This window comes from Sus scrofa, chromosome 2, assembly GCF_000003025.6.
Source record: "Sus scrofa isolate TJ Tabasco breed Duroc chromosome 2, Sscrofa11.1, whole genome shotgun sequence".
In the NCBI taxonomy this organism is placed as follows: Eukaryota; Metazoa; Chordata; class Mammalia; order Artiodactyla; family Suidae; genus Sus; species Sus scrofa.
This window is the reverse complement of record NC_010444.4, coordinates 93,926,437-93,947,448: the sequence shown is the minus strand read 5'-3', so window position 1 is coordinate 93,947,448 and position 21,012 is coordinate 93,926,437.

The following is a 21,012-nucleotide window of genomic DNA, read 5'->3' as shown; positions in this document are numbered from 1 at the left end:
CACATAAATCTTGTCTCTAATATATGGAAAAAATTCTGGTAACTGTAATTTCTTACTGAAAATAAAACTCACATAGCTGAAATAACATGGTAAATTTTAATGGTCTTATTTACTAGTGGTCAGTCTATTGTACTGTCTTAAAATAGTTATCAAATGATTTTTTCCATTCTTACTAAAGTATACTGCAAATTTTACCCAAGTAATTGGAATAGTGTTTGTAACAAAAATAAATTCATCCAATTCTAAAATTCTTTTTTTTTACTTAATGATATTGTAAAGTGCCACAAAAACAGTAAAATATTTGTCTTGAAGTTGTGACAGACAAATAATTAAAATATCTACCAAATGAACTAAATCATAAACCATTTCCATATTATTAAGGAAAACAGTGAATTCATTTCCCTTTCCATATTTGGAAATTTTATATATTTTCATTTATTTTATTTTATTTTATTTATTTTATTTTTTTTTTTTGTCTTTTTGACTTTTCTTGAGCCACTCCTGCGGTATATGAAGGTTCCCAGGCTAGGGGTCCAATAGGAGCTGTAGCCACCGGCCTATGCCAGAGCCACAGCAATGTGGGATCCGAGCCACGTCTGTGACCCACACCACAGCTCATGGCAATGCCAGATCCTTAACCCACTGAGCAAGGCCAGGGATCGAACCCGCAACCTCATGGCTCCTAGTCGGATTTGTTAACCACTGCACCATGACGCGAACTCCTCATTTATTTTATGAAAAATAAAAAAAATACTCAACTTTAAGCTTAAAAATATTAACCATAATTACCATTCCTATGCCCAGCAAAAAAGAGTCAACAACTGGATAGAGATGGGAATCTTCAAAGTTCCACCCTGTTGAATACCACATCTGTATTTTAAAAATAAGTATTTATATACAAATACTCAAAGTTTTTCTAGATTATTACATTTATACCATTATCAATACCTGATAAACAAGACAAGCATACCCTTTGAAATGACAGCAGCTGACAATGCTTTCCTGTCATTGCTTGAATTTTACATTGTAGAGGATTGGTTTTGAATTGTGATTGATCAAAACTTCTTTCCATAACTTCCATTTCCAGAGTACATAATAAATATTTTCCATATTCTTCTCATTAAGTACAACTAAAATCCACAGACATTTATAAATAAAACAAATGTAAGACTGAAAGGTGACAACAGAAAGTAGACTCAAGGAACTGGTTTTTCTTTTTGCCTCATATATCCCAGAGATGGAGCAGAAGAACCTGGCAACAGCAACGCAGAAGAACCTGGCAGTAGCAACACAAAAGTACCAATAAAAATAACGCCAACAAAACCTTGCTCACTCTAAAAACAATCCAGACTTCCTCAATAATGAGTGGTTAAACACAGAAAAATTATTTCATGTATTGTAACTCAGTAGGAAAAGGAACAAGATATTGATAACATGCAACAGCCTGGATGGATCTTCAGAGATTTATGGTGACTGAAAAATCCAGTCCCTAAAGGTCACTTGTTGGATTCTGTTTGTGTAACACTTGCGAACTGAGAAAATTATAAAAACGATTGTCAGAGATTAAGGAGGGGCCAGGGACCAGAGTGAAGCTTGTATGTATGTTTGTATGTTGCTACAAAAGTGCAACATGAGGTATCTCTGTGGTAATGAAAACGTTCCATTTTACTGTATCAATGTCAATATCCTAGCTGTGACATTATACTGCAGTTTGGCAGAAGTATTCCCTTGGAGGAAACTGGGTAAATGGTACGTGGAAACATCTATTACTCCTTTTTTTTTTAACTGCATGTGAATATTTAATTACCTCAAAATAAAAAGCTTAATTAAAATGTTCTTTTTTCTGTGCTTCTCATATTGATTGATCCTGCCTACTAGTGATTCATTTGTAGTATTTAGAATTTGCAAACTGCTTCCAATCTAAAGATTTAGGGACAACATGATAACTATGAAAATAAATGATGATTTCAAGTTATTATGACTCTTTCTTAATATATTTTATTTTATTTTATTTGGCATTGCCCATAGCATGTGGAAGTTCCTAGGGCAGGGATCAAACCCAAGTCACAGCAGTGGTGGACAATGCCGAGTTCTTAACTGCTAGGCTACCATGGAACTCCTTAATATATTTTAAAATTTGCATTTTTTCATGCTCTTATTTCAGACTTTCTATTTTTATCACCAAATTCCCAGAAAAATATAAATTTAATTATTAATATTCTTTAAATGTTAAAAATTTTAACACTAAAATCAACATTTATATATTATAAAATGGAATCTAGAATTCAACAGCTGCAATTTTATATTGAAATCTAAAATAATTATAATAAATTGTTGATTTGTGTGAAAGTATTATGTATGTGTCTATGTCCTATGCAGGAAGGGAGGGAGGGAGATGTGAAAAAGAGAGAGGCAAAGAATGAGTTAGTAGGAGAAAAATATATAGATTTATTTGCTATCATGCCCTCTTTAAAGAAAAAAAAAGTTTGTTCTAAACAGTGTGTTTGACATAGGGTATGGTAACTACCAGCAGAGAAGCTAGACATTCCATCTTGTTTTTGGTGCATTAGGACTTCCTATGGGACTTTCACAATCAGCATCCTCCTCATATCTGCAGTAACAGATTTTGTTACTAGTCTTGAGTTGCAACATTAATGCCATCAGAGATTCAAATTACAGAAATATACTAATTTTTCAAATGCTATACCTCCTAAAAACTACTTAAAAAGTTAAGTTTTCTCTGGCAATTAAATGCATATTGACTGATAATTTTGTATTGATTGTGCCTAATGAAATCTTATGATAACTCAGAATTTGGACACTGTCTTCCTCAAAACTCTAATACTGATGCTCCTCAGGAAAATAATCCATGTTTATCTTGTGGTTATGATTATCCCCTGACACAGAAACTAATTGCTACTTAGGGCACAAGTAACTCTAAGAGCGTAGGAAATTTTTTGAGTTCTACTTCTGCTAGTTGCAATGAATTTAGCTTGATTCCTCTGTACTGGCTTAACTTGGTAATTTTCACAATGAGTGTGTTTACAATAATTTTGCAACCAGAATAAACCTGGCTTAAACCATAGAGGGTTACAACTTATACTACTAAATTTATTATATAATTAAACCACATTGATGAGTAGGCTGTAAGAGATAAGTTGGCTTCTTTTCCATGGCTTAATTGATGCCACCTACACTGCTACATAACTAGATGGTTCCTGAGGAAAAGGCAAAGCAAAATAATGACCAGGATCACAGCGTATGTCTGAGGATTCTGTGCTCAATAACAATCTATACAAAGGTGATCTACTAAGAAATATGAAATCAAGGTTTCCCTCTGCACTCCAAACAATGAACTCTGTCCGTATTATATTAGCTCTTAAGGAAGCAGCACTTCATCTAATTATCTTCCCAGAGAGCTCACTTTTTTTCTAATTGGCACAAAGCTTTATTCTGTGCAATCCTTATGCCCTAGTGATGACCAATAATTTTTTTTTTTTTTTTTTTGTCTTTTTGCTATTTCTTGGACCGCTTCCGCGGCATATGGAGATTCGCAGGCTAGGGGTCGAATCGGAGCTGTAGCCACCGGCCCACGCCAGAGCCACAGCAACGCGGGATCCGAGCCGCGTCTGCAACCTACACCACAGCTCATGGCAACGCCGGATCGTTAACCCGCTGAGCAAGGGCAGGGACCGAACCCGCAACCTCATGGTTCCTAGTCGGATTCGTTAACCACTGCGCCACGACGGGAACTCCAATAAATTTTTTTTTAACACTCACTGGGTCACAACGTCGTATCATTAGCCTAGCATATACTGAGAATATAAAAATAAATGATACAGGACCAGAATACGTCATCAAGTAATTCATAAGTTAATACAAAAGCTTATATATACAAAGACATAATTATAAGTATACAAAGGAAGAAAAAAGAGAAAATCTGAAATACTTCTGGGCTCTTAAATATTTGTAGAACTTTGATTAATTTTGATTAAATGCATATCCTGGTATACAAAACTATTCTTTATTTTTCTCCTTTTTCATATAGTTTTCTTATTTTTAAGGAAGTTTTGTCTTTAAGGAAGTATCTTTTAGAGAGTATATTTTCTTTTTCTTTTTTTTTTTGGCTGAACAGCAGCATATGGAGTTTCTGGGCCAGGGATCAGATCTAATCTACAACTGCAGCAATGTCAGATCCTTTATCTCACCATTTCAAGCTGGGGATTGAACCTGCGTTCTGTCACTGCAGAGATGCCATTGATCTCATTTTGCCACAAGGGGAACCCTACTTTTCTTTTTTGCTATGTTTTTTCTCTTTGGTTTGAATCAACTAAAAATAACATTATTATGGTTATTAGGGCTAATAATTATAGAAATGGTAACAATATTTAGAGCATTCTTAATATTAGCATAAAGGAAGTATTTTATATTCATTATTTCACCTAATTTTCACAAGAACTATGAAATAATGAGAGTGTATGATGGTTAATTTTATGTGTCAAAGTTACTGGGTCATGAGATGTCTAAATATATTGTTAAACATTATTTATGGGTGTGTCTACAAGGGTGTTTCTGTATGAGGTTAGCACGGTATTGGGTGAGTGAGTTAGATGGACTTCCTGCCCGAAGGTGTGTGGACATCATCCCTGCTGAGGCCTAAATAGAACAAAAAGGAGGAAGAAGTGAGAACCCACTTTCTCTGCCTGGCTGCTGAGCTGGGATGTCCTACATCAGCTCTACAATTCTCCAGCCTCTGGACTTGAACTAGAGCTTATACCATTGGTTTTCCCAATTCTCAGGCCTTCACACTCAGACTAAAATTACACCATCAATTGTCCACCAACTGTCCCAGGTCCTCAGCTTATAGATGACAGATACTGGGACTTCTCAGTCTCCATAATTGTGTGAGCCAATTTCTCATATAAAAACCTCTTTTTATACATATGTGTTACATATAACATATATCAGTACATAAAAATATTAACATATATATATATATATATTTATTGGTTTTGGTTGTCTGGAGAATCCTGACTATTACAGCATATAAGTATTCAAAAATTCACTCATATGAATCCATAATATCTCTTAAAATTAGCTGATGCAATAAGCAATATGAGAATATCTATTCCCTTTTAATAGATACTCAGATCTAATGAACTTAAAAATAAGTTAAACAGAATCTATGTAGTATTTTCCAACATAAACACAAGTCATGAAATATCCATGAAGGACTAATCTAGAAATAAAATGTATGCATATTTTTTTTAAAAAACTTTTAGAAAAGGAGTTCCCGTTGTGGCGTAGTGGTTAACGAATCCGACTAGGAACCATGAGGTTGAGGGTTCGGTCCCTGGCCTTGCTCAGTGGGTTAAGGATCCAGCGTTGCCATGAGCTGTGGTGTAGGTTGCAGACGCAGCTCGGATCCCGCGTTGCTGAGGCTCTGGCGTAGGCCGGTGGCTACAGCTCCGATTCAACCCCTAGCCTGGGAACTTCCATATGCTGCGGGAGCGGCCCAAAGAAATAGCAAAAAGACAAAAAAAAAAAAAAAAATTTTAGAAAAAATAATTAATTAGCCATATTTGACAGTTAACTTTATTATTTTCTGGGTAATTCAACAATTTTATGTAGAGTTCACATAATTTTGAAGAGCCATTTGGAATACAGCCCTAGAATAATGCATACATTTTGAAAATTACAAACATTGTATCTCATACTAATCATTGTATCATAAATCAACTAGTCCTAGGCTGATTTATGTTTATGTGCAATAAAACAGTCTATTTACAGTCCCTGATAAAATCTATTTTTAGTAGTCTTTCTACTTTCAGAATATCATGGAATGGATCACTGGTACTTGCAAAATAGAAACTATGTGTACATAGCCTACACAAAAGACACAATGGAAATTTCATTCCAAAGGATAGCTGACAAGCTTATTTTTCAAAATCTCTAATTTCAAAATAGCTTTCTATGCTCTTGTTCAAAATTTAAATATAATTTCTGCTCAGATTTGCCTCTGAAAGAGACATTTACTGAGCCATTAGCTTCTACTGTGCTTGTAATGGAGAGCCAAAAGCCAACAGCACTGTTTACAGCAGTTTAGACCCCACATAAATCACTATTAAATACAAGTTTAACTGATAAGAGCCTTGACACCAATTTAAAATGCACAATTTCATTTTTAAGTGGCCCAATTAAGCCAAATTCAATTATAAAATTACCATAACAAAAGTCTTTAAAAGCTCAAAAAATTCAAGAAAACAATGACAATGAACCACAAAGGATTTTTCTCTTTTAAGGAACTGGTTAAATTTATTTCCTTGTGCTGAGAGAGTGTTAGAATTAGGGAAAAGATAGGAAATAGAAACTCTCATTGAGATAGATAGATAGATAGATAGATAGATAGATAGATAGATAGATAGACAGACAGATAGATAGATAGATTTCAAAGACGATGAGTTAAATTCTCTTTGCAAAAGAGGAATGTCCACATCTAAAAGAATTAGTGAACACAAAGACTACTAGCGAGATTTCTTTTAGGAAGAAATAGATTCAAGTTTGATTTAAATAAAAATTAAGATTATGGTCATAAACAATTTTTATCATCACAAAGTCCAAATAAAAAGTTCAGTGAAGCTACTGCTTCTTTGGTGTGTACCCTGACACCTAAATGACATCCAAGTTGGAACTCAAAAAGTAGTAATGTTGGCTGACTGCCTTTTTATTAACTTCTGTCTTTCAACAAGCAATATATTGGTCCACCATGACCCATAGAAAGCAACCATAAAGCTAACAGTCAGAGAAACTAAAATGTTAACACCTCCATGTCGCTGCACCAGTACAATCATGTCAAAGGCAACTGCATAATCATTTCAAATGTGTCCCCTAAGACATTAATGCACACTCTACCACTATGCTGGCTAGTACCAATGATGTTTCAAAAGACATCTGTCATATTATCAAATCTCTTATGAGACACTTATTTCCTAAATAACTATACGCCCTTTGTCCTGCATCATTAATTTTCCTGGCTAAGTTAACAATAAACTCTAAAAACAGACTGAGGAAGATGTCATCTTCCAAATACAAAATTTTAACAAATTAAAGCCTCTAAGAAGCTCACCTTTTTTTTTTTTCCTCTCTCAAAATTTGGATCACTCATTACTTATTAAGTTACTGTTTCTCTTAAAGCCAAAGCATATACACACTGATTAAATGCCCTATGTGCAACTTACCGAGATCCAAACGTAGCTATACAAAGCTGGGCCTCAAAGTAATTAAAGGGATCATTTTTTCTAACTGTGTGAAAGATGCCACCTAGAACTGTAAAGTATATATAGCTTGAGGAGCCTTAAGAAGTAGTCCTGCAATTTATAACTATATTTAAAAGGCATTTTAAAGCTTAAAATAATTAATGCACAAACTTGTAAATTCTGTTTAACAGTAAACAAATATGTATAGTTAGATGATGGGAAAAGCAACTAAGGTTCATTTAAAATTTATAATTCGCCAGATGCTTCACTTGTATAATCTTATTTACTCTGCACAAGTTAAAGATAAGGCAACTGATAATCTCAGAAGTAATACTGAGGTAGTAAAGGCTGGATATGGATTCAAAGCAGGGTATGTCTGACTCAAAAATCATGTTTGTACTACGCCATGTTCTCTTTCACAAATTCTTTGGTCAGTAGTAATAAAATGAAAAGTTGGTCAAGTGGCTAAAACAACATGCAGATTTTAAGACACAATGGTATGATTACTCCTCTTGCATTGGAATAAACTGTTGGGAAAAACAGCAGGAGATATTGCTGAAAAGCTAGTTTGAGACCCAAGTGCAAAGGACCTTGGATGTTTGGGTAATTTGTCTGTATTCTGGCCTATGTTTTTCCCTTTATAGATTTGTATGAAAATCACTTATTTTAAGTATACAATTATGAACCCTGGCTAAGATCTCCGAAATCAGAATCTCTAGTACCAATTCCTTAGTTTACAAATTGTGGGAAAACAAACAAACAAATAAAACAGTAATTTTCTGGATAGGTAGGATTATAACACGTCATTAAAAATATGATCTGACCAAGGAATTGAAATTGATATAGGAATAAACAGCTTGGAGAAAATAACCTGGTGGTAACTAACTGAAATCCTTGATGTTGAGAAGAGACTAGAATCAGAGATCAGTCTACAATCCAGCCATAGAGTCATGTCTGTCTTAACTATGATTTGCCCATGAAAATGTAAAAGAAATTTTTAGTGTTTTCATTTATATGTACTATTTTTGCTTTCAGATTCCCAAGGTGATAGTGATAGGGAAGTTGTATAATCAAACACAAATAATATATTAAAGACATATTAATAATAATATATTTATTATTTCTGAATCGATTCTGGTGAACCATCCTAAACCATACAGAAGGCAATCTAAAAATTACTTTCACTTTTCTTCCTTGAGCACATATAACTTATCAGCCCTTTCTTATTTCCCCACATCTGGAACATCTCCCATCCCCTTAATTCCTCTTACAGTATTTAGCTCAGTCTCATGTATTCATTCTCTATAGTAACCATCTAGTCTATATGATATCTCATGGGTAGAAATGCAAATAAAATGTAATCCCAGCTTCTAGAAGTTTGCAAACTAGTAGAAGAAAATGTTGTATTTAAATAAACTGGAGTTCCTGTCATGGCTCAACAGAAATGAATATGACTAGCTAGCATTCATGAGGATGCAGGTTTGATCTCTGGCCTTGCTCAGTGGGTTAAGGATCCGGTGTTGCTGTGAGCTCTGGTGCAGGTCGCAGACACAGCTCGGATTCCATGTTGCTGCAGTATAGGCTGGCAGCTACAACTCTGATTCAGTGCCTAGCCTGGGAACCTCCATGTGCCATGGGTGCGGCCCTAAAATTAAAAAAAAAAAAGATGAAATAAATAAAATAAACCATGTCACTAAGATGGAAATTTGCACGAGATAGGGTGAAAAGACTAAGGAGAGAGTGCTAAATTTGATCAGCGTGGCCACAAAAAGCATTACAGAAAGATGTATGCGGAGCTAAACACTGAAATTTGAGAGGTTCTTTATATAAACACAGGAATTTGGGTATATTCTTGCCTAATAGGACAACATGAAAAATCAAAAGGCTGTACAACAGCATGATCAGAAATTATAAATATATGTCAAAGACTGGGGTATGACTTGCAATGGGCATGGAGGTGGGTTGGTGATATGCAGCAAGGCTCTTAATCAGAGGGACACGTACACATACCAGTCACTGAACTATATACCAGACTAAGGAATTGGTGCTGATACTCTAAGCAATGGGAAGCAAATAGACGATTTATGATTAGATTTTTGGTTGGGAGACAATCAGGTAACCATTCAGTTTGCAATAATACCTGCCTTATAAGAGGCCAATATGTTATATTTATACTTCATCAATCTCACTTCACTTTAATATTGAGGGAATAAAAACTGGCTAATGTACTTATTGGGTAATTTTGTCTATTTTCTCTTCATAAATTACTATAGATTATCAGTACATAAAGAATTGTCAGTATTATTTTTGACCAGGTCAATCTTTTCTTGCTTGTGTTCATCCATCAGAAATGTACTTTGTGGAGTTCCTGTCATGGCACAGCGGAAACAAATCCTACTAGGAACCATAAGGTTGTGGGTTCAATCCCTGGCCTCACTCAGTGGGTCAAGGATCCAGCATTGCCATGAGCTGTGTAGGCTGGGATCCTGCATTACTGTGGCTAGGCCAGCAGCTGTAGCTCTGATTAGACCCCTAGCCTGGGGACTTCCACATGCCATCGTGTGGCTCTAAAAAAATAAAAAAAGAAAGAAAGAAATGCACTTTGTGACATCTTATCTTGTAAGAAAATATGCAAATAAAACGCAACGTCCTCAAAGTAAAAGTGTCCTTTTAACTTCACCTTGAGTAGGCATGCAAATAGGATCAACAGTGAAGAAAAATGAGTTGTTGAGGTTGCAGCTTGGATTCCTCTTATGATTGAAATTATCAAAACTACAACCCTTCCAACTTATAGGAACTTAGACACAGGGCTAAGGGCAAAGGAATAATGTCTTCACTGGGCTGCTCTAATGTTTAGCAAACAAATGTTACTATGGAAATCAATCCTTCATTGAAAACCCTGAAAGCATTGGGTTAGACTTACTGGGTATGACTTGCAATGGTCATGGAAGTGGGATGGTGATATGTAGCAAGGCACTTAATTAGAGGGATAGGTACACATACTAGTCACTGAACTATATACTGGACTAAGGAATTGGTGCAGATACTGTAAGCAATGGAAGCAAATAGATGATTTATGATTATGTTTAGTTATACATACTTTAAATGGCTACATCTGATCATGATTCTCACTTACAAAGTAAACATTAAATATTTGTTGAATATATTCTATTACTTTAGCTATTTTGAAAATTCCCCATAAAGAGAAAATGCAAAGGAATATTTTTATTCCAGAGGAGTAATCACATCTTGCCTGGTGTTTTACTTTGTCTTCTGTGGAGGTTTAATGGTGATCACCAACTTGCTATTTGTTGAAGAGAGTTTTTTCTTTTTCATTTATTTTTGAGCAATTTTATTACTAATTTTACAAAATTGCATTAGCCACTACTGTTCTGAAACTGAATCAATTTATAAGTAATTGTTAAAATTCTCAATTCTTTTAGACTAATAAATGGAATTTTGCTGTGACATAAAGTTATTTAATAAACTAATGAGCTTAGAAAAGAGAAACATGCACAAAACCTTATTTCTTGAAAACTCTTTGTTGCATATATTTATGTTGCATAATTATCAATTAGGTATAATTAATATTGCCCTGTGCACTTTTATCTTTTCAGCATAGACAGACCATTATCTCTCGCTAGAATGTGTTTTCTGCCTACAGTAGTGAATTGATGGAAGATTTAAGGATAACTACATGCAGAAACAGAGTATTTGCAGTGCAATTCTTTGCATTTATGGTATAGTTGAAAACAATTTATGTTCTTTTATCAGGGTCACATACTGACAGAGGTAGAGCACAGATATTAGACATATTTTGAAGAAGGGAAACTCTGGCTTATGGAGTGTACACAACTGAGAACATATCAAAAAGTGACTATCTCTTGAACCTTTATTCTGAACCTACTAAAATAGAGTATTTTTTTCAGAGGCTACATTACACTGTGCTTTGAATGTGAAACATTTAAGAAGGATCTGGAAAACTGCATTAACTTTCTGTTACTGGATTGCATAGAAAATGCTTTTCTTTTACCACCTTGCACCTTTTGTCCTGTACTTTCTTACACAGCAGCCTCCAGACTAAGATTTCTACTCTTATTTTAGAAAAACAAGTGACAAAACAGAGCATCACACTATTTATAAAAAAAATGAATTATTTCTGGAAGAAATTCATTTTCATTTAGTTCTTCAGATAACATGATCAAAAGTTGGAAGTCATCTAACTTTCTCATCATGTATTAAGCCCTTAAGAAAGAGTAAGAGCAGATGTCTGTATGCCACCTTTTGTTTTCAAACAGATTGAATTTTTCTGTTACTATTGTGTATAGCTTGTTAGCTGGTGTTTTCCTCAGTAAATCTGCAAGCTGTACTTTATCTTGAATTTGGATAGATGGTAATGTAATTTAGTAAGTATTATTAAATAAACATATCAAATTGTTTTTGTTCTTTTTATTGGATAGAACTTAGTAATTTTACTTGAAAAGTACTTCCATGAAACTTTCAATTTAATCAAATTCATAAATTTGACTGCTAGATAATGTTTCTCCTTTCTGTCCATATTTATTGAGCTGCATATGAATAACTGTGCAAATAATCAATCCCCTCAGTGATTTACAGTCACACTCAGTTCCATGTAATAAGATTCCATGTCCCCTACTACACAGTCTCATCTTAAATGCAGATTGCTATGAACTTACTGAAACAAAATAAACCTGGAAACAAAATAGCTATCTCAGACTATTTCTTTTCAACATTACTAAGCATTCAACTGTCTGAGTATTATAAATTCAATTGTTTTATTGCCATTCAACTAAAAATGCTTAAAGTAATGGGATTCATAAGTCTGATTAGTTATTTTCTACTAAACTTCATGTTTTGAGACTGGATATAGCAGAATTTGGAGGTCTCTTTAGTTTCAGAAAGATGGTGAATATATAAGCAAAAATACCTCATTATTTCCTTTACTCCAGATATTGTTTTAAGTAACATAAGTCTACAGAAAGATTAAATTGCAGATATTTTAATTTTCATCCTTTACATCTTGTATGCTCCAGCATTCCTAGAATGATACAGATATAAAATGAATAATCAGAGTCTCTCATTAATTCCTTTCATCCAACTTTGAATATAGCTTTGGCCAATTAAGTAATATTAAAAAACAAACAAACAAACAAAAATTTATGGTCAATATATGTCTCCTCTAAGTTGAAAGAAAAACAAGCAAGACAAACTAAATTACAGTCCTGAATCATGAATACCCATGTAATTAGTTTAGAAAGTAATGGGGTTAAGGAAGGGTGCATTTTCCTTTTGAATATGTGCTACAGAAAATAAAAATAAAGCATTTTATATAGTATATGTTTTGAATAATGTTTAGTTTTCTGAAGCAATTACATTGAAAAACTTTTAAAATGAAACCTAATATACCTACATGCAAGAGAAAATCTTCAAATCTCTTCTTTTTGAAAATAGCACTTCTAGTTCTAAGGCTCAGAATAGAGCATAAGGCATTTCCAAGTACCTTCTTGTGCTGGTTTATTTCTTTGCTGCTAAAGAAATGTATAAGACAGAAATGGCAACACTTGAGGGCATCTGAAGTCCATAAAATATCAAAGAACTCAAAAACTGAGAATTCTTTTTATTTAATTTTGATATCTACCCTTATTTCAAAGTAAACTGGATATATGTATATATATATTCCTGCTGCTATGGTTTAGCCATCTATAGCCATATATATTTGGGGGGGGGCAGTATCTGTGCTATGTGGAGTCTTCAGGCCAGGGACTGAACCATGTCACAGGAGGAACACAAGTCACTGCAGTGATAACATCAAGGTCCTTAACCAACCGCACCACGAGGGAATGTTCAGTCATCACAAATATTATTTGACAAAGATTATTTGATCCATACAAGCTTTCTGAGTACTCTTCCAGACCTCTCAAAAGTTTTATTTGAATCAAAAAAGTGTTATTCCCTCAGGTAGAAAACCTATAATCCAGAATGTTATATAAGATAAACTTACAATCTATAAATTTGAGTCCATCTGAATCTAGGAAAATACTCTTTCAGTGAAATGAGTTTCTGCAATGAAAGCAGAAGTCACTGTTAGGCATATTCACCTGTTCTTTTAGAAAATTATCTCTAAGATTCAAGCATACTTATCCAAACATAAGGGCTTTAAAAACAAACAAACAAGCAAACAAAAAAACTTAGAGTAAAATACCATTTCCAAATCTAGGTTTGTTCATTTTACTTCCATTCCTTCATAAGTGGAGCTGTGTCTTTCAATGTAGCAATGACATCATCTGATATGATGCTGTCATTGGCTCAGTGGTTAACGAATATGACTAGGAACCATGAGGTTGCAGGTTTGATCCCTGGCCTCGCTCAGAGCGTTAAGGATCTGGTGCTGCCGTGAGCTGTGGTGTAGGTCGGAGAAATGGCTCCAATCCCACGTTACTGTGACTGTGGCATAGGCCAGCAGCTGTAGTTCCAACTGGACCCCTAGCCTGGGAACCTCCATATGCCAAGGGTGCAGCCCTAGAAAAGACAAAAAAAAAGATGGTGACACAGATCATTCCTAACTTCAGGCCCTCTCACAAGAGGACCAATTAGCAACTCTCCATAAATGAGGCATCCCTGTGAACATCCTAAAAATATAGGGATGAGGCTGAAGCAAGAAGGACTGCATTCAAAGGGTTAAAGGAGAAGCTACACTTTGATTACAACACCCTTCAACCAGGCTGACACAGCACCACACCAAGACAGTCCTCTGGACCTACAGTTTCTCCAGTATGAAAAAGAGAGCCAGACAGGGACATTCAGCTTCTCTATTATTGTGGGTTGCACTCTGGGAGGCCCACTCAGGCCTGCCCCCATGGGGATCAAGGTGGGAAATCACAAGGCTTGAACTAGAGATCTGATTGTGATGCAGAAGGAGGACGGGGCTCATAGCAAGCAACATTCAGATCTTGGCAGACAAAGCATCATCCATGTAGCAATCTCAGACAGTAACTTTGCCCCACCTAGAGAGCAAAATGGTAGACTTGTCTGACCAGAGAACCCAGTATACAGTTCAGCCTGACTTGGGACCCCAAACATCAAGCCTTGCTGGTCTTGGAGCCTATTTTACTGTCCTGCCTAGGCAGGGAAACAGATTCATGTGCTTACTAGTAGGTTCAAATTCAAGCCCTGCCCATACAGAAAACCTAAGCAGAGCATCAGGGAAGCTGTGTATCCCATCTTACAATCCCAATTACAGTCATACATGAGGAGAAAGTCCAGCTAGTGGCTCTATTTATCTGCAGAACAAAGTCAGTGGCCCCATCTGGCCACAGAACTCTTTGCACAATTCTGCCTGAATGAGGTTCACAAACAATGATTCATATCAACCTTGAGGCCTGTTCTACTACCACCCTGCTCAAGAAGTGAAGCTAATTAATAGCCTTGCCTAAGGCTGGCTATAGTACCCTGACCCACCTAAACAGAAAGCCTGACCAGAGAATCCAGGCAACTGCAAAGCTCATTTTACAAAACAATCAGGCAAGAAAAAAAATAAGTCATCTTAATTAGAAAGAAGTAAAATTATCTCTATTTGTGGAAGACATGATTTTATTTGATTTTTTGTTTTTGTTTCCTTTTTAGGGCTGCACCTGTAGCATATGGAGGTTGCCAGGCCAGAGGTCGAATCCTAGCTATAGCTGCCAATCTGCACCACAGCCACAGCAATGCAGGATCTGAGTCGCATCTGTGACCTATACCATAGCTCACGGCAATGGCAATGCAGGATTCTTAACCCACTGAGTGACACCAGGGATCGAAATTGTATCCTCATGGATACTAGTCAGATGAGTTTCCCCTGAGCCACGATGGGAACTCTGACATGATTTTATAACATAGAAAATCCTAAAGACTCAACCGAAAGCTGTTAGATCTAATCAATGAACTCAGTTGCTGGGTACAAAATCAACAAAAATCAGTAGTGAATCATCTTAAAAAAAAAAAAAAAGCATCTCATTTATAACAGTGTAAAAATAATAAAATACTTATGAATAACTTTAACCAAGGAGGTGAACAATTTCTACAATGAAAATTCTAAGATTTTGATGAAATAAATTTAAAAGGACATAAATAAAGGGAAAGATATCTTGTGTCCATTCATGAACTGAAAGAATTAAAATTGTTAAAATGTCCATAGTTTCCAACACAATCTGTTGAGTTAATGCATTTCTTATCAAGATTCCAATGGTACTTTTTATAGAACTAGAAAACACAATTTTAAAATTTGTGTTGAAGTACAAAGGATCTTTAATTACCAAAGCAACCCTGAGAAAGAACAAAGTTGGAAGTGATAGTAATGGAGTAGGCACAGACAAAAGACCATAGATGAAGGGGGAAACTTAGGGGACTTTGGGAGATCACCGTAAGTTAATAATTGCTCAAGAAAGTCAACAGAACAAGGCAGGCTTGCTTGACTAGTGGAGGTGCAAAAATTGCCTCCAGTCATTGGGTGGGGGATGCATGAGGCCTGCATTTAGATTCAGACCTAGGATAAGAGTTTAAGAACCTCCCTTCTGCTGATTTGAGTACACAACTTACAGAATACTCTACTAAGAAGGAGCTATAGCTCTAACAAAGAGGAAGAGGTGTTCTTTTTTGACCTCTACTCCCCCTTGGATGATAAAACAGTAGCCCATGAATCTGAGGGGCAGAACCTCCTTGCTTTCCCACTTGTATCTCTCACAAGTGTGCTATCCTAATCTATTTCTTGCCTATCACTTTGTCTCTCACTGAATTCCTTGTGAACAGGGGCATGAAGAACCTGAATCTTAGTGAGTCCAGACATCAGGTAAGTTAGTGATTTTAATTTAAAACCATGGTTTTAAGTCCCAATCTGCTTTAGGTTGGGTTTCAGTCCTGGCACGTGGTTCAAGCCCCAGTTTGCATTCTGGCTAGGTTTAGGCCATTAGTGCTGTCAGTTTCAGCAGCATCCTACTTCCTGATTTCAGACAACAGTACAAAGCTGAAGTAGTCACAACAGTAGGGCACTGGCATAAAAACACATATCCCAACAGAACAGAATCAAAAGCTTAGATATAAACCTATTTATATACCATCAACTATGTAAATATTTGACAAGGCAGACAAGAATACTCAATGGAGAAAAGATAGTCTGTTCAATAAAAGGTGCTAGGAAAAGTGGATATTGACATGTAAGAGAATGAAACTAAACCCTGATCTTACACTCACCATAAAAATTAACTTAAAATAGATTAAAGACTTAAGTGTAATACCAGAAACAATAAAACTTGTAGAAGAAAATATAAGGACAAAGCTTCTTGTCATAGTCCCCAGTAAATGCTTTCTTGGCTATAATACCTAAAGCACAAATAACAAAAGCAAAAAGAAACATGTGGGACTGTATCAAACTTCTGTGCAGCAAAAGAAAAAAAAAGTAATCTATGGAACAGGAGAAAATACTGACAAACCACACATTTGATAAGAGGTTTATTATCCAAAATATATAAGGAATCCATATAACTCACTGAAAAAAAACCAAATTTCTAAAAAGGGCAAAATCTGTAACTATGTATATGAGGTGATGAATGTCAAATAAAATTACTGTGGTAGTCATTTTATGACATATACATATATCAAATCAATATATCATTCACCTTAAACTTGTAAACTATATGCCAAATACATCTCAAAAAAACTGAAATGAAATATCTAGAATGAATGTTGATTTAATTTTTGAATTTTTAATAAACTGATTTTTCATTACAGAAAGACTTCAAATTGGCTGAATGAATTTTAGAAAATATCTGTGTAGTAAATATTGGTAAATAACACCTATTAGTAAATAATGCCTCCTTTGAGAAACATTATTACTGCCTATCTTTAGCTTTTTTTTATGATAAAAGAGAATAATGAAACTGACCAAGAGGCCTCGGTGCTCCTTCAGCCTCATTTTAGAGAGCTGCTTCTTAACTCTAGCCCCTGGCCTCTCTTTTCCCGGAGCATTACTTAAAAAAACAAACACAAATCCTGTCAATTATTTCTCTTCTTTCAGATGTATGTGAATCTTTTCAGAGATTTTTTATAGGTTTACCACCCAGGATTGTCTTTCTTAAGCACCTGGGAGCCACACTATCTCTGCAAGAAGATATCAAGAAGATATCTCTCCACCTCCTCGTTTCTCTTCTCTTTTGAAGCCCTACATCTATGGACACCTTGCTTTAAGTTATAAAACCAGGTATAAAAGAAAGTTTACTTTTTCTTTGATTATAGCCAGTTAGTAAGCTCAGGTAGCCCTTGTATGCTGACCTTCAAAAACTCTCCTGTGTGTTTCAGTAAAGTTGAGCTGCTACGGAATCTTTGCCTCTTTCCACTGCAACAGCTTTGAATAAAATCTCTTTGTCTTTTTAACTGGTGCAGTGTTTGCTTTTATAACACCTTTTTAGAAAGCTAAACTGCTTAATTTTCTTACCTAAATTCATTCCCCTCATATCTATGATAAAAGATAAACTCTATATATAACACATACAACATACATATATATGTATATATAACAAATTTCATATTTTCAAACACAAAAAAATAAAAACTTTAAAATATAATAAAAATGTCAATATAATACAAACTAAATTCTGAAAGATTTAAAGAATTTCCTCTCTACACTTAGCCTATTTCATATTTTTGCTATTTTTTTCATTAGGATGTTTAAAGGAAAGTTACATTAATTTTTTTCATTCTTTCAAAATAACTTTGTTGCCTTCAGTCTGTATAGAAAAAGTAAAATGAGCAACAATTGAAGGAAATACTTCAACTATTATAAACCATTGTATTTAAATATTTATTAGTGATTATATGCTGATTTTTATTACTTATTTTTAACGAAAATTATTGCTTACTTTCTATATTAACAATGAAATCAAGTATTATTTGAGGGGATTTTCTACTTAGGAAATATCCATTATATAATAGAAATTTCATGCAAATACTCAAAATACTAAACATTAACAAAAAATTTTATAAGGAAAAAAGAACTAAAGAAGAAAGGAATGAAGGAGGGAATTTTGTTTTCGCTGAAAATCATGCTTTCTAGGCTACTATAAAGAATTTGACAGTTTGCAGAGGTGATTTTTAATGACATTAATAAACACATATATAAATGTATATATTCATAACAAGCATATATATGTAATGTACATTATGTGTATATAACAATGCTAATTCTCGGAAAAGTACAACTTGAACTCCGAATATTAATGAACCAAGTAAAAAGTGACTCACATCCTTGTAGGATTCAAATTATGTCGACTCGGAAATTTAAAAAAGGAAAGAATAAAACACCAGCTTAGAATAATCTATAATTGTCTCATGAGCATCTTCACATGTGCAAAAGGTAGATAAAATTATCATTAGACATTAAACACATTAATATGATACAGAAATCATATTTGATGGAAATTCAACAAAGAGGGGCGTTTTAAAAAATCTAGAGGGCTGGGCAGGATTTTAATGAATGAAAATGGATAAATGGGGCAAAAATAAATACTTCTGGTAAGGACAAGCAATTTCATATTTTTTTTTTCCTGAGCAGAAATCACTTAAACCATGAATGGCTGTACCAAGTGAACACTATTACCGCTTCCAAATCTGAGATTCCAATTCTCTGACTCTTTCATCTTGGTTCAGACAACGAAGATGGATGTTTACCTTAATACTGAACACAGGTTAATTGTAAAATTCTGTTCCATATATAAGCAACTTATACAATTCAACAGCAAAAAAACCAATCAATCAATGGAAAAATGGGCAAAAGACCTGAATAGACATTTCTCCAAAGAAGATATACAGATGGCCAGCAAACACATGAAAAAATGCTCAACATCGCTGATTATAAGAGAAATGCAAATCAAAACTACCATGAGATACCACCTCACACCAGTCAGAATGGCCATCATGAATAAATCCACAAATAACAAGTGCTGGAGGGGCTGTGGAGAAAAGGGAACCCTCCTGCACTGCTGGTGGGAATGTAAACTGGTACAGCCACTATGGAGAACAGTTTGGAGATACCTTAGAAATCTATACATAGAACTTCCATATGACCCTGCAATCCCACTCTTGGGCATCTATCCGGACAAAGCTCTACTTAAAAGAGACACGTGCACCTGCATGTTCATTGCAGCACTATTCACAATAGCCAGGACATGGAAACAACCCAAATGTCCATCGACAGATGATTGGATTCGGAAGATGTGGTATATATGCACAATGGAATACTACTCAGCCATAAAAAAGGATGACATCATGCCATTTGTAGCAACATGGATGGAACTAGAGAATCTCATACTGAGTGAAATGAGCCAGAAAGACAAAGACAAATACCATATGATATCACTTATAACTGGAATCTAATATCCAGCACAAATGAACATCTCCTCAGAAAAGAAAATCATGGACTTGGAGAAGAGACTTGTGGCTGCCTGATGGGAGGGGGAGGGAGTGGGAGGGATCGGGAGCTTGGGCTTATCAGACACAACCTAGAATAGATTTACAAGGAGATCCCGCAGAATAGCATTGAGAACAATGTCTAGATACTCATGTTGCAACAGAACAAAGGGTGGGGGAAAAACTATAATTGCAATGTATACATGTAAGGATAACCTGACCCCCTTGCTGTACAGTGGGAAAATAAAAAAATAAAATAAAATAAAATAAAATTCTGTTCCAGAAAAGATACAATTAGATTTGGAATCAGCTGTATTAATATGTTTTATATATGCATATTTCTATGAAGACATATATTTATAATTCATTATGAATATGTAATTACTAATAATATAAAAATTATATATTCAGTACAATATATAAATAAAAGAAAAAATTATAAATAATATATCAGTTATGTTAATACATCAAGAAATAAAAGTGCCTGTATAAACAGTGTGAGATGGAAACTAAGCAATAAACTTAAATAAACAATGTGTATTGTATCCTAGGAAATGATAAGGGTTCTGGCATAAAGAAATAGCACAGAAAGTGGGATCATGAGTGCTGGATGTACTTATTGAGTTCCATACCAGATGGGTAGGCTTCACTGTAATAATGACATTAAGCAAAAAACCTGAAGTTACTAAAGTTTGCCAAAAGAATATCTTAGGCAGAAGGAACCACCAATTCAGTCCCTGAAGTGGGGAGCATGCCTGGTGGGAGGCCAGTGTCGCCTAAGCAGAATGAATGAAGGAGCAAATATCCAGGTCAGAGACAGTAAGATCGACATATGGTAATCGCTGGGAAGATCCTATTACTCTAGGCTTCAGTTGGCTATACCTTTAAGAACTGTCTCAGCTGCAACCTTACCAGGGTGTTCCCCCAAAAATAAATGATCATTTCAAGGGGAGAAAGCAATGGTTATTCAAATCCAACTTAAGAAAGCTCTGGGAGTTCCCGTAGTGGCGCAATGGTTAAGGAATCCGACTAGGAACCATGAGGCTGTGGGTTCGGTCCCTGCCCCTGCTCAGTGGGTTAACGATCCAGCGTTGCCTTGAGCTGTGGTGTAGGTTGCAGACAAGGCTCGGATCCCGCTTTGCTGTGGCTCTGGTGTAGGCCAGTGGCTACAGCTCCGATTCGACCCCTAGCCTGGGAACCTCCATATGCCGCAGGAAGCGGCCCTAGGAAAGGCAAAAAGAAAAAAAAAAAAAAAAAAAAGACAACTCTAAAGGGCCATTCTAGCTCCAAAATGACC